The sequence below is a fragment of the Kogia breviceps genome, chromosome 12 (assembly GCF_026419965.1).
Source record: "Kogia breviceps isolate mKogBre1 chromosome 12, mKogBre1 haplotype 1, whole genome shotgun sequence".
Taxonomy (NCBI): domain Eukaryota; kingdom Metazoa; phylum Chordata; class Mammalia; order Artiodactyla; family Physeteridae; genus Kogia; species Kogia breviceps.
The window spans coordinates 96,559,200-96,573,017 of record NC_081321.1 but is presented as its reverse complement, the minus strand read 5'-3'; the positions used below and the strand labels follow the sequence as shown (position 1 = coordinate 96,573,017).

The 13,818-nt window shown below is 49.6% G+C and overlaps 1 protein-coding gene across 4 annotated transcripts in view; it reads left to right on the top strand.

The window, feature by feature from the left end:
• TCF20 (transcription factor 20) overlaps positions 1-13,818 on the top strand; it is a 167,681-nt gene that overhangs the window by 68,027 nt on the left and 85,836 nt on the right. Inside the window, exon 1 of one of the 4 annotated variants that reach the window (XM_059081020.2) lies at positions 3,924-4,001. The exons of the other annotated variants lie outside the window; for them this stretch is intronic. The gene's annotated coding sequence lies outside the window, so the exon portion shown is untranslated. Of the gene's footprint in view, positions 1-3,923; positions 4,002-13,818 lie in introns of those variants that run through there. 4 annotated transcript variants of the gene reach the window in all.

The window sequence follows — 13,818 nt, the reverse complement described above, 5'->3', positions numbered from 1 at the left end:
TCCTCCCCACTCCCTTAGCCTTAGAGCCTGCCCTGCCCTTGCCCCAGAAAGACTTATTCTGAGGCCCTATGTTCCCTCCATCGGGGTTTACAGCCCAGCACACAGCAGGTGCTCTGTGTGGAAGGAAGGCCACCCTTATGTTTGTGCTGTGCGTGGGAAAAGTGCCTGGCTTGGGACAGGCTCTGCCGGATGCTTGGGGGAGGGTTCCCCACTCTGTTAAGCAGAGGCTTTTTTGGGTAAGTTTTCTCCTGGAGGACTGAGCAGGAGTTCCAGGAGGCCTCCCTCTGGGCGTGCTAGAGTTAGCAGGAGGCCCCTCCCAAGAGGAAGGAGAGCTGGGGCCACTGAAGGATAAAGGTGAGGGCGGTACTTGTGCTCAAGAGAGCCAGCGAGAGAGAGGAAGGACATCCGCCCGCCGCTGAAGGCACTGACAGCCCAGCTCACTTCGCACAAGTCACTGATCGGGCCGAGCGGGGCCAGTCTCCTCAGTCAATCCATGCTGACAGATGGTAGCGGAATCAGTGACCTAGAGGCAGAAGGCTCCATTTGTAATCCCGGAGTGGCCCAGGCGCCTGGAGGAGGGCAGAGGAGTTTGTAATAAAGGGACTGACACAGGGTTTCCAAAAGCCATCTCGGAGCTGGAGGAGGAGGGAAAGGATTAATATTGCTTCTGGAATTGTAAACACTGATTCAATTCAGTATGTATTTTTTGAGTGGACTGGGCTAGAAGAGAGAGAGAAAAAAACAAAAACAAAAAAAACCCCAACTAATCTACTGTCCTTTTCTTAAACTGTGGTAGGAAAAACAGGATTCTCTCGGGATTGACATATATACACTAATATGTATAAAATGGAGAACTAATAAGAACCTGCTGTATTAAAATATAAAATTGTAAAATTCAAAAAAGAAAGAAAAACAGGATTCTCACAGATGAGACAGTGAGAGAACAATAGAAGACACTAATGTGATCAAAGAGGAGGGAGCTCCCAGTTATTGTGCTCTGGCCACTATGGGATCTTGAGCAGTGACTTAACCTCTCTGAACCTCAGTCTGCTTGTATGTCCACATCATAGAACTGTAGCTATTGCTAATGTGTGCCTGGTACTGTACTGAATTTTTAATGCATTTCTCTTTAGATTCCCATAATACCTTATGAGTGAGGTCATATTATCCCCATTTTACAGCTGAGGAAACCAAGGTTCAGAGAGGTGAAGTGACTAGTCCAGGGCCACAGAGCCCAAGCGTAACTCAAATCTATCTGTTGGTCATAATGCCCACACATGTCCTTTTTCCAAATGGTACTGAAAGGGAAGGTGGCTGTTGGGGTGAAGAGGTCCAGGCTGGCCTGACCCTAGGACTGGGGAAGTTTCCAGGTGGAGGTTAAGTAGCCATTGTTCCAGCAGGGTCCAAAGGGATGGGGAGGGGGCTGTAGGGTCAGTCTCAGGACAGGAGGCAGGAACAAACAAGAGCCTGGACTTCAGTTATCTGTCTGCATTCCTTCCCTTCTGCATGAGGCTTTGCATGGCTTGTCGCCATCCATTTCACGTTCTGGTCCCCGAGTCTGAGACCCGAATGAGCTGAGGAAGAAGGGAAAGGAAGGGAAGAACGATGGGGCAGGAGACTCTAAGGAAATGGGCTTCCCTTTTCTTCATGAAGTTTTTCAAGAAACTGAGGGTGCTTCCAACACCAAGTGGAAGCTCTCATGCATCTTTCTGTGTTTGTCCAGAAAACATGGGTCTGTGCTGAGAGTTCCCTCTTACCCTTTGTAGCTGGGACTCGAGCAGAAGCCAGCACTGGCCTTTTGAGTCTTGGTGCCAAAGAATTTGAAAATGAAACTCATAGAACAATGGGAACAGCCAGAGGGCAGGGCTTGGCGGCCTGTTCAGCTCTGCCCCGGAAGAGACCGGGCACCCTGCCTGGCATGCAGGAGGTGCTGGGGAATCAAGTCTCCAAGAATAGCCCTGACCCACATTGGAGCCGGCCCCCACTTTGTGTGATTGGACAGAAGCCAGGAGAAATCACTGCCTTCCCCTGCCACAAGGTCCTCCTGGGGTGCCAGAACCAACTCAGGCCCTGCCTTAGATCCCTTTGCTGGGGGCAGGTGCTGCTACAGCCAGGAGGACCCTCTTTGCGTGGCCCAAGGCAAGGCAAAGCGTTAATGTCTCTGTCTAGGTGGGGTGAGAGGTGAAACGGTAGAGCCAGGCCCTGGAGAGCTATGGACCTCAGATATACTGAAACTGGGTCCCCAGGCCACACCTGGTTCCTATCAGCCTCCATCTGCTACCCTCTTCTTCCAGTTCCAATTTACTTCCAAGTTGGGTTGCTTCAGGAAAGGAAGCCACATACTCCCTTAACATCTAGGGCAGACGGGGTCTAATTTAGAGTCAGCAATTTTAGTCAACGTTAGGGACATCCAGTCCACACTCTTCTCCTTCCCATCGTACCAGCGGGAAACCGAGGCCCGGAGTGGGGAGAGAATTTGGCCAGGTCTCTGGCTGAGCCAGAGGGAGGATCACAAACACTCCAAGCACAACCTAGCCTCACTGGTCTTCTCACTTTTGATAGCAGTGGGTCAGGCGGCACAAACATCTCTGGCTGTTTTACAACCGAGATTTTCTTTAAAAAAAAAAAAAAAGAAGAAGAAGAAAGAAAAATAATGTCAACCATTCCTTTGCTCCATAAAACATACATGAGATTTGCAAAAGAAGGCTGGGGGGCTTCCCTGGTGGCGCAGTGGTTGAGAGTCCGCCTGCCGATGCAGGGGACCACGGGTTCGTGCCCCGCTCCGGGAAGGTCCCACATGCCGCAGAGCGGCTGGGCCCGTGAGCCAAGGCCGCTGAGCCTGCGCGTCCGGAGCCTGCGCTCCGCAAAGGGAGAGGCCACAACAGTGAGAGGCCCGCGTACAGAAAAGAAAAAAAAATAAAAAAAAAATAAGGCTGGGAACAGCCCGAGGCCTTGGCACCGCAAATCCTCCACCTTATCTCCAAATTAATTCTGGACCCTGGGTCCAGTCAGCCAGGCATGGCAGCTTTTTAATGCCGCCTCAGGCGAAGGCGGCTGGCGTTTGGTGAGCATCTATTTTACATGTGAGGTTGGTGGGCCTTCCCACTCCTTGCTTGTATTAAGGAGGAAACTGAGTCCCAAGAGGGCCCAAGTCATTCATCCAAGGACACGGGGCGCCAAAGGGCGGAGGTGTTGAGGGCACTAGGCCTGAGGGCCGGGTGGGCGCTAGGCGGGCAGGAGCCGGCACCACTAAACCGGTTATGGGGAGGAGAGTGGGCCCTCGCCCGCGGGCTCCCCAAGGCTGACAGAGACGCGATTCTGGCTTTGGCGGCTCCAGGGAACTCCAGAAATCCCAAGGAGAGATTCCGGGCCACCAACTCCCCAGAAAGTTGGCTCGCGGCCACTCCCAGGACGGCCGGGAGCTGTGGGCCAAGATGGCACTGATCGAGCAGCGAGACGCGCGCGACGCACCCCACGGCCGCCGAGGGTACACCCGCGCGACCCCGGCTGCGGGGTGGATGTCTCCTGCGGCCCGGCGCGCACAGGCCTCGGCGCCGCCGCACGCGGGTGGGCACGCGCGCGCCCGCCGGCCCCGCCCCCTGCCGCCCCGCCCCCGCCGCGCGCCCTCCCGCCCGCCCGCGCGCCGCGGCCCGGAGCTTCTCGATTGGCCGCGAACCGTCACCTGACGCTCTGTTATTTCCTGTGTGTTGGGAGAATGGAGAGAAAAAACCCCGAGCCGAGCCGCTTTCGGCCCCTGCGAGGCGGCCGCGGCCTCCGCCAGGAGAGCCCGCCCTGAGGCGCGCCTGACCGGGGAGCGAGCGCGCGGGCCGGAGCGAGCCTCCAGGGGCCGCGGCCCCGGCCCGCCCCGCCGCCGACCCCGGCGCCCGAGCTGGAGGCGGCGGAGGCTCCCCCACCCCCACCCCGCGCAGCGCCGTCCGCCGCCGCTCCCTCCCCTCCCGCCCCCGGCCGAGGCCGAGGGACCGGGCGGGGGGTTCCCACAGGTAACCGCTGCCCGGGCCTGAGGGGGAGGGGCAGAGGTCAGGGTTGAGGAGCTAGGGCCAGGCCGGGTGTCTGGCCTCTGGGGCTGGGGGCAGAGGTCTTTGCCCGGCCCGACCTGGGAGTGCTGAGCCCCAGGACTCCGAGGCCGGGACTCGGTTTGCTGAGGCGACTGTCCCTGCCCGGCCCGACCCGGGAGTGCAGAGAGGAGCGGCCTGCCCTGGCCTCGGGGCATTGAGGGGAAAGGGTCCGGCCTGGCATCAGGGCGCTGAGGGGTCTCGGGCCGGCCTGGAAGTGTAGTCGGGCTTGGGCACCGGTCCTGGCCTGAGGGTGCCGGGGGAAGGTACCTGCTCGTCGCGGCCTCGGGTGCAAAGGCGGCGGATGTGAGCGGGCGGCTCCCGGGGATCGGCGGGGTCAGCGCTGCCCGCCCCGGGGTCCCTGGCAGCCCCGGGTATCCCGCGTCTCTCGCCGCTTCGCTGGGGGTGAGGCGGGCGGACTGAGGGCCGGGCTAGCGGGCGGGAGCGGAGCTAGCGTCCTCCTGCCACGGGAGGGCCGGGGGCCCGTTTATTGCCATGTGGACACCTGAAGCCATGTGGACGCGGCTGCTTCTCGCCTGTTGGCGGCGGAGGGCAGGTACCGGCTGGCAGGGCGCAAGGTCCCGGCCCTGGGGGCGGCGAGTGGAGCGCGGGACACACTTCCTGCGTGGGGTTTTCTCCCCCTCCCCCGCCGCCGTGAGCAGGGCGGGGTGTTTGATCTGGTGGTCCCCGTGTGCGAGCGAACGCTCGTTTGGGGACCCGGTGGTGCTCTAGGCTTCTGGTCCTTTTTGGGGTGGGGGAAAGTGGTGGTGAAAGGAGAGTGGCCGATGCGGCCCAGCCCGCTCTGTCAGCGGCGGGAGGTGGAACATCTCCCGTGCGCCTGGATGGGAGTGGAATTTACTGAGTTGCGGAGGGTGGGCGGTGCAGAGGAGGGGCCGCCTTCCTGGGCCCGTGGGTGGGGATTATTGCCTGTTTTTGTGGTTGTGGATACTACCACTGTCTGCAACCCTTTAGTTTGCCCTTAGGGAACAGATAGAAATTGGGATTTTTTTTTTTCCCCTTTCCTCTTTACTTTTTTTCCCCCTCGAAGATTAGATAACTCTGATAAATGCTGTAAAATGCATGGAATTTTCGAGCTATTATCTAACAGACAGATCTTTGAATGATAATTGGACCCTTATGTTAACTGCCTCAGTGAGGAGTTTTATAAAACGTCTTAAATGGGGTGGCAGCTTGGTGAAGTGGGAAACTGCACTGAAGTTCGACTTGGAGGTCCAGAAATCTACTTCCAGCTTTACCACCAAATAAACTGTAACCCTGGCCAAGTTACCTACCTCTCCAAGGCTCCAGTTTTTTCATCCATTCAGTGAAGGCTCTCCTTCAGGTCAAACATTACAGGGGTTTTAGGTAGTCCCCCCCCCGCCCCCATCTTGTGCTTTTGTTTTAGTCATAAGCGACTTCCTGAGAAATGCAGGCTGTCCCTTACCTGGCTTTTTTTTTTTTTTTTTTTTTCTTTTTTTTTCTTTTTTTGCGGTACGCGGGCCTCTCAGTGTTGTGGCCTCTCGCGTTGCGGAGCACAGGCTCCGGACGCACAGGCTCAGCGGCCATGGCTCACGGGCCCAGCCGTTCCACGGCATGTGGGATCTTCCCGGACCGGGGCACGAACCCGTGTCCCCTGCATCGGCGGACTCTCAACCACTGCGCCACCAGGGAAGCCCCCCTTTCCTGGCTTTTAAAAGCCTCTGTCTCACTTTTTCTTTTTCAGCCTGTTCCTTCTCCAACAGAGTGTAAGACTTGGTCGGGGTGCAGGTCAGCCTCAAATCCCAGATGCTGGTCTGTGCTTCTCAGAAATATTCTAGCCTATGCTGAATGTGCCTTGTATTTTTTCTCTTTGCAAGAAGGAGTTATCAGGAAAAAGGATTTTCAGAGAACATCTGACTACTTGGAGTTGTGGCTAATGTGTGTTTGGGTCGGTGTGTGTTGGTTGGCTCCTAGGAGTTCCAAGATCTTTCTCTGCAGGGTACTGTGGAGGGATCTTATTTAAAGTTCTTTCAAGGGATATTTGGTGTTCGGCTAACTTTTGAAATTTCCAGCTTTAGTATTCTCAGAGTAGGGATAAAGTGGAATTCTATAATATGGCCTGTGAAGTGGTGTGCTAGTGGAGTTAACTGTCACCTCAGGGTGCACTAATTATTTGCATCCCCATCCCCAATTTATTCCTTAATGGGAGCTGGATGTTTTCTCTCAGATGCTGAAGAACCCCAGTCAGTTTCACTGATTTTATGGTGTGTGAGGGCCTTAGGCCATGCCCTTTGACTGGCTAGTCCTTCTGGACCAACCTCAGATGTTGGTCTTACTTGTCTTAAATTTCTAGTACTGGGATGCTTGAAGGACATGTGCCTAATGTGGTGTAATATGTCTTTCTTGGACCTCTTTTTTATTCATTCAGTGCAAACAGTTTCAAAAAGGGTCACAGCATTGGGAGGTATGCTCATAATGCTGACTTTGGAGATGTATTGGTAGACTTTTTCTTGTAAACATCAGGCCTGTCACATAGGTAGACACTTTTATATGGCTGTAAAGATTGATTATTTGGAATTTCCAAAACTAAACAATTTATTCTATGTTGGTATTTGAATTATGACCTTGTGTTTTGTGTGGCCTTTTTAAAACCTTATAGTTACTTAAACTGTAAACAGTTAACCACACGTTAACTTACATTTTTGTTGTAACTTATGAGGAAAAAGTTATAAAACTCTTACAGAGGTAGAAGTTTGTAAGCTTGCCATGGTGGTAAGATGTCAGGAGATGTGGGTTTTAGGTTCTGCAACTATTTTTTTTTTTCTAACCTTCATAAAATGTAATGAATGTAGACCAAGAAATTAGATTTGGACTTCTGGTGAGTTAAACCTTCTCTTCAGAAAGACAGGAAAGGGGGCTTTCCTGGTGGTGCAGTGGTTGAGAATCTGCCTGCCGATGCAGGGGACGCGGGTTCGTGCCCTGGTCCGGGAGGATCCCACGTGCCGCGGAGCGGCTGGGCTCGTGAGCCATGGCCACTGAGCCTGCGTGTCTGGAGCCTGTGCTCTGCAGCGGGAGAGGCCACAACAGTGAGAGGCCCACATATAGCAAAAAAAAAAAAAAAAAAAAAAGATAAGAAAGGATGCTAACATTCATTTTAAAAAACAAAACCAGAAACACCTCAGAATGCTAGGTTCTGTCTGAGGTATTTTAACTTATCTTGCAAAATCCACCCAGCAGACCTGAGAGATATACCACCTCTCCTTTTCCTGAGAGGTCATAGAGCTAGTGAGAGTCAGGGTTTGATTGTGACCGTCCTCCCCTTGGCTCCAGAGTATTTACTAGGTCTGTTACAGCTCACTGCCAGCTCAAGACACAAATCAGCTAGTGGTAGGTTGGCTTTGGAATACAAATTTCCTGCTGTGTCCCACCCCCCCCACCCTTTTTTTTTTTAAGTTATAATGAATTTGAAATCTGGACTCGGGCAAAATACTGGAAAGGATGGTTTTTGTGACTGTGCCATATAGTTTAGTGACTCCTGGGAGTTTTCTAAAATTTCACTTACCCCGTACCTGGCCAGTTTTGCCAGTGCACCTGAGGTTTAATCTAAAAACTTCTCTTTCATACTCAATTCTGTCGTTCTATCTTGAGCTGAAAACTTATTGTATCAGATCAAAGAATGATACGACATGTAATGGGCTATCTCTCTTCCTGTCTGTGTTACTACTGGTTTACAATGCACAGGAATCATTATCTGGTGCCTGCTCTCAGTTTGACCAGATGGGACTCAGAAGATATATTTGTAAAAGACAACCCTTTCCCCAGTATGCCTTAAGCTCTGTTTTTCTTGGGGTCCTATGTTCAAGGCACCTTAGTGTTCGTTAGATCTGTCTGGGGCTTCTGACTCGGCTGCCTTCATTTTGTTTTTGTGGAGGTAAGAGTAACAAAATAAAGCAAAACAATAAAACCCTATTTATATTGGAGCAATACTGTACATAAAAATCATACATTTGAAATATAGTGAAAATCAAGGCTTTTATAGAGAGTGATTTGGTCACATTGCACTTAGACTGAATAGTTTTTTTATATTATTAGGTAGCCTTGAAAGTTCTCTTAATACCTATGGTACATGCAGTATGGATGGAAAGATTCTCTTGGCAACAAACACAATCAGTACTGCTTTCTGCATTAGAGCTGTGTTTACTTTGTTCGTAATGTGCATGACCCAGCAGGAAGAAGAACTATAAAGTGACTTATTGGTGTATCTGTGGCTTGTTATCTGATGCTTCATTGTGGGGAAGAAAGAGAAAACATTAGCTACAGGGGAAAATATCCTTGTTGCAGTCTGCACATGTAAGCTGTTCTGTGGGAAAGGGTGGAAGTTCATTGGAACGCTTGAATATCATCCTGATTGGAAGGTGGTTACCATGTTTGAACATCACATCCGTAAACATAAGAGGTACCCTCTTATGAAGTGTTTTCTGCCAGCAGGACAGTCAAACTTGATCTGTGGGATGGATGAAAATGGCATTAAACAAAGTTAATAATTTGCTTTAGTCCTGAGCATCTTTAGAAGTTAATCCAAAGAGTAGAAGTTGGTTGGTTGAAGTCTTCCCTCTGTTTATTTATGTCTATGCTGTGTGAATGGGGACCTGGCTCAAAAGAACTTAAGAGGGATCATTAGTGGTACCTTATAATGGGTAAGAAAAAAGAACATGTCTGCTTTATTAAAATTGTTCTCATAAAAAAGAGATGTGTAGGGAATTCCCTGGCAGTCCAGTGGTTAGGACTCTATGCTTCTACTGCAGGGGGCACTGGTTCAGTCCCTGGTTGGGGAACTATGATCCCACAAAACACACGTGGGGCCAAAAAAAAAAAGCCAGAGATGTGTTGTTGTGTTGATGAGTGCTAGGCATTATTAAACCTCTCTCTTTTTTTTTTTCCGCGGGCCTCTCACTGCTGTGGCCTCTCCCGTTGCGGAGCACAGGCTCCGGACGCGCAGGCTTCAGCAGCCATGGCTCACAGGCCCAGCCGCTCCGCGGCATGTGGGATCTTCCCAGACCAGCGCACGAACCCGTGTTCCCTGCATTGGCAGGCAGACTCTCAACCACTGTGCCACCAGGGAAGCCCAGGCATTATAAGAAACATTGTTTAATTATGTTTTATGTTTCTTTGTTGAGGAGTTGGATTGGGGTGTTAGAATCATTGTACTTTGTTAAAGCTTCAAATGAAGCCAGCCAAAGTTAGTGATACCTGTATGCAGGACACTCTGCTAGGTATTGCTTCAGATGGAGGATCCCAGGTGACCTTGGGTTGGGGAGGGAGTTGTTGGAGGGAGTGAGGGTGGCTGAGAGTGGGGGCTCTGGCAGGAGAGGGAACAGCGCAGGTCAGACAGGCTTCGTCATCTACAGCCAGGAGGGTTCGTCCTCCGCACTTTTTCCAGCCAGCCAGTGGCATCCTACATACCTTCACCCACCCTTTCTGTGCTTTCTGGTAGAGTTATATAGAGAACTGAAAGAAACCTAAGAAATTGTCTAGTCTGGCACTTTACAACTTCTTTTACAACTCAGGAAAGGTGCCAAGAAGGTGGTGACCTGCCCACAGTTATGCGGCTTTACACTGACAGTCAAGGCTAGGACCCCGTTCTTTGCCAGCGAGGCTAGTGTTCTTTCTACTGTAGCCCATGCTCTGACCAGAGGGTTGATAGTTAACAGTTACTTCTGAGTAGAAAAAGAAAGGAAGCCTCTGGGTGCTAATGTATGCATTTAGGAAAAAACCTGTGTAGTTGCAATCTTAAGAAGTCAGGGAAAAGACAGTACATCAATCTTGAAAGCAGAGTACTACTGTTACTTTTCACAAAGTTATGTAGTATTGGTTTCTTTGGACCCACTGAGATACAGTCTCACCCTGATTATGTCTTGGTCCACAATGGATGACATGGAGACGCTCTTTGTCACATTCAGCATCAGTTGTGAAGTTCAAATTAGGCCCTTTAGATGTAGGGAGAAATTTTTGGTATGTGGCTACAATTGAGTTCTAGAATTCAAAAGAGGTAAGGCCCTAGCAGTCCTAAGTTTTTCACCTCTAGACCTCAAGTTTCAGGGAAGGTTTCACTTCTACATTTAGAAGCGTCCTAAGATAAAGCATTACTTTGGAAGCCCGGAGATTATTATTATTCACTGTGCCTGACAAGAGTAGGGATTCTTGAGCAGGACTACTTCCCTGGACATTTCGCTGACTTAGCACTCTGGTGGGTCAGTTGTCTGGGGACAGGTTTGTATCCCTTTGACAGTAATATGAGAGGACATTCTTGCAGTAGAAAGTCCATGTGATGGGAAGTTTATGGAGGCAGCAGAGCATGTGAAGGAGGATGTGTGGCCTCAGTCTGGCTCCATCACTTATTAGCAGTGACCTTGGGCATTTTGCTTGAGCCACAGTTTCCTTGTCTGTAAAATGGAGATATATCTTCCTCGGGGCTGGTGAGAAAAGGAACTAAAATAGGAAAATATATAGTGGAGTGCACCACCTATAGGTGACACTCAGCGAATGGTAGTGTAGTTGTCCATTAAACAAACATTCCACATTGTACTGTGTACCAAGACACTGTCTAGAGCGGGGCTGGTTCCTGACAATCCTGTTGATTTTACATCCTCCAATATCTGCTCAGTAGAGAAGGGCAATTAAACAGCGCTATTGAAAGAGCTCTGATGGGGGAGTACATGGTGCTGTACCAGGGTATGTCCTCCTGACTTGAAAGATGACGGGGGGCTTCTCAAGGGAGGACCATTCGCTTCCTCATCCAGGCGCTTGTCTTGTCTCAGCAATCTCTTCCCACCTCTGTGGCTCGTTCCTCCCCTTCTTCTGCATAACCGTTGGCATTCCCTGGACCGTCTTATTTCATTGCCCTTGCTCCCTGCCTGCTCTCGGATATCCCTAGGCTTTGATGATTGCCCAGAAGCTGATGACCCGCATGATGACATCTTCAGCCAGACCTCTCCGAGCTCCTCCAACGCCTGCTTGACGCTGCCATTTGGATATCTCACTAGTAACTTGAGCTTCGTAAATCCAGAACTAACACATATTCCTCAAACTCTCCTCCGTTTGTTCCCTTCTCCATAAGTGGTTTTACCATTTACCCACTCTCTCAGATCACATTCCTCCTTTTCTCTCACCACCCTCCATATCTAATCTATCACCATGTTACTGTCAGTGCTGTTTCCATAGTACGACTTGAATCTGTCCACTCCGCTGCCACAACCACTGAGCCACCATCCTCTCCTTCCTGAACCATTGTGATTGCCTCTTGACGCAGCCTCCCCGTTTCTACCCGTCTGTCTGTCTCTATTCCAGTGTGCCCAGAGCAACCAAAGAGTCACCTGTCTTTCCTCCCTTAAAATCGTTTAATGGTTTCTCATAGCACTTAATAGAAAATCCAAACTCCTTCCCATTTCTCCCAAGGCTCTGAGTCCCCTGGCCCCTACCCACCTCTCTGGCCACGTCTCTGCTGCTTTTGCTTGCCGTCCTTCAGACACACGGACTTTCTCTGCGTCCTCTGAAGGCTCCAAGCTCTTTCCCGTCTCAGGGACTTCGCTATATGCTGCTGCTTCTGCTTGGAGCACTGTGGCCAACCCAGCCTTTTCTCATCTTTCAGGATATTTGTTGAATGAAAATAAATAGCACGAGACAGGCAATAAATGGGATGGGGTAAGGAGGAAAAGTGTCCTTGGAGCACATCTACAAAAGTCTTTAAAAAAAGAGAGAAATGTTTGAAGAGCTAAAAGAGTGTCATTTTGGCTGTGGTGTAGGTAGTTGTTCAAGCGAAACACCTGGGAGTCAGGCAGCAAGAACCCAAGTACACTGCTGATTGAGGCTATAAAATGATGCCACCACTTTGGAAAACTATTTTGGAAGTTTCTTAAAAAGTTGAACGTTATGTCTACCCTGTGACCCAGCAGTTCCATTTCTAGGTATTAATCCATGAGAAACGAAAATGTATGTCCACAAATAAGCCTTGTACAAGAATCTTCTTAGGAGCTTTTTTCATGATAGTCGAAAACTGGAAACAGTCCAGACGTCCATCCAGTGGGAGAATGGATAAACAAAACGGTATGTTCATACAGTGGAAGACCACTCAGCAGTGAAAAGAAACAAACTACTGACACATGTAACAAGGAAGAAGGAAGAATTTCACACAAATTATGCTGAGTGAAAAGCCAGACACAAAAAAGTACATAGTGGATGATCCCATTTATGAGACATTCTAGAATAGGCCAGGAGTAGTCTGTGATACCAAAAATCAGATCAGTGGTTGCCTCTTGGGTGGAAGGGGGTTCACTGGGAAGAGGACATGAGGGAACGTTCTAGAGTGATGGAAATGTTCTGTGTCTTGATAGGCATTTATCAAACCTTATTGAAGCATATACTGTATGTAATTTTGCTGTACGTAAGTTATACCTAAAAACAACCTACGAATTATCCTAGGTTTCTTTTTCCCCTCTCACTCTCAACATTTAATCTCCCAGCAAGTTTTGTTCATTTTATGTCCAAAGTACATCGTAAACTTGTTCCTTCCCATCTCAAGCACCATCCCCTCTTATCTGGACAACTGTATTATTAGCTTCCTGACTGGTTTTCCAACTCCCAATTTTTTTGCCCTCCCAAACCATTTTTTCTGCTTTTCAGCTAAAGTGATCTTTAAAAATTCAAATTGGATTATGTCAGTTGTCTTCCTACAACCCTCCAGTAGCTTTCCATTGCTTTCATGGTGGCCGGCAAGTGTCTCTCTGACCCCTGCCTCCCTCTGAGCCCATCTGACCTGGCCTCCTTGCTCCCTTGAGTTCCAGCCTCTTTGACCTTCCTTCTGTTTCTTGAACACCTCAAGCTCATAAGCTCATTTCTACCTTAGGAACTTTGCCCTCGGCCTTCCCTCTGCCTCCTGGAACACTCTGCTTCCCAAATCTGTGTGAGACTTGTTTCTGTTTGTCATTCTGGTTCAGTTTATCTTTTTTTCTTTTTGGCCACAACTGTGGCACTCAGCATGGAGGATCTTAGTTCCCGGACCAGGGATTGGGTCCATGCCCCGTGCATTTGGAAGCATGGAGTCTTAACCACTGAACCACCAGGGAAGTCCCCAGGTTCAATTTAAATATTTCTTTCTCTGCGAGGTTTTCTGTAGCCCTCACAGCCTAAAGTAGTGCTCCGTCACATCAGCCTGCTTTATTTTATTCATAACTTTTATCACCATCTGAAGTTGTCTCATCCTTTCATTTATTTGTTTGCCTGTCTCGTCCCTCTAGGATTAAGCTTGGCTTGTTCACTGCTGTACACTCAATGTCAACAGCAGTATTTGACACACAGTAGGCCATATGTATTGACTAAGTGAAGATATTGAGGCTGGTGATGACGAGATGAGAGCAAGCCTACTAGGAGGTAGATTTGTGAGGGAGAAGGAGCAACCAAGGAGAGTCAAGACTTCTGGCTTGGAAATTAGGTGGTGGTGATACCATTCATTGAAATAGAAAACAATGGAGAACAAGAAGATTGGGGTGGAGTAAAAGTGATGCATTTAATTTGGGACTTAAGTTTGAGATGCCTGTAAGGAAGGCATCAAGTGTTTGAGACACAAAACTGACATTTAGGAGAAGGAACTGGGCTGTAAAGTAAGACTTAGAGGTTAGCATGTATGTTCCAGCCTGGGAGTAGATGAGATTGCTCTCAGGGGTAAACAGGGAATGTCAGTATGTGGAGAAGTGGTTCCTTCCTTCTTTCC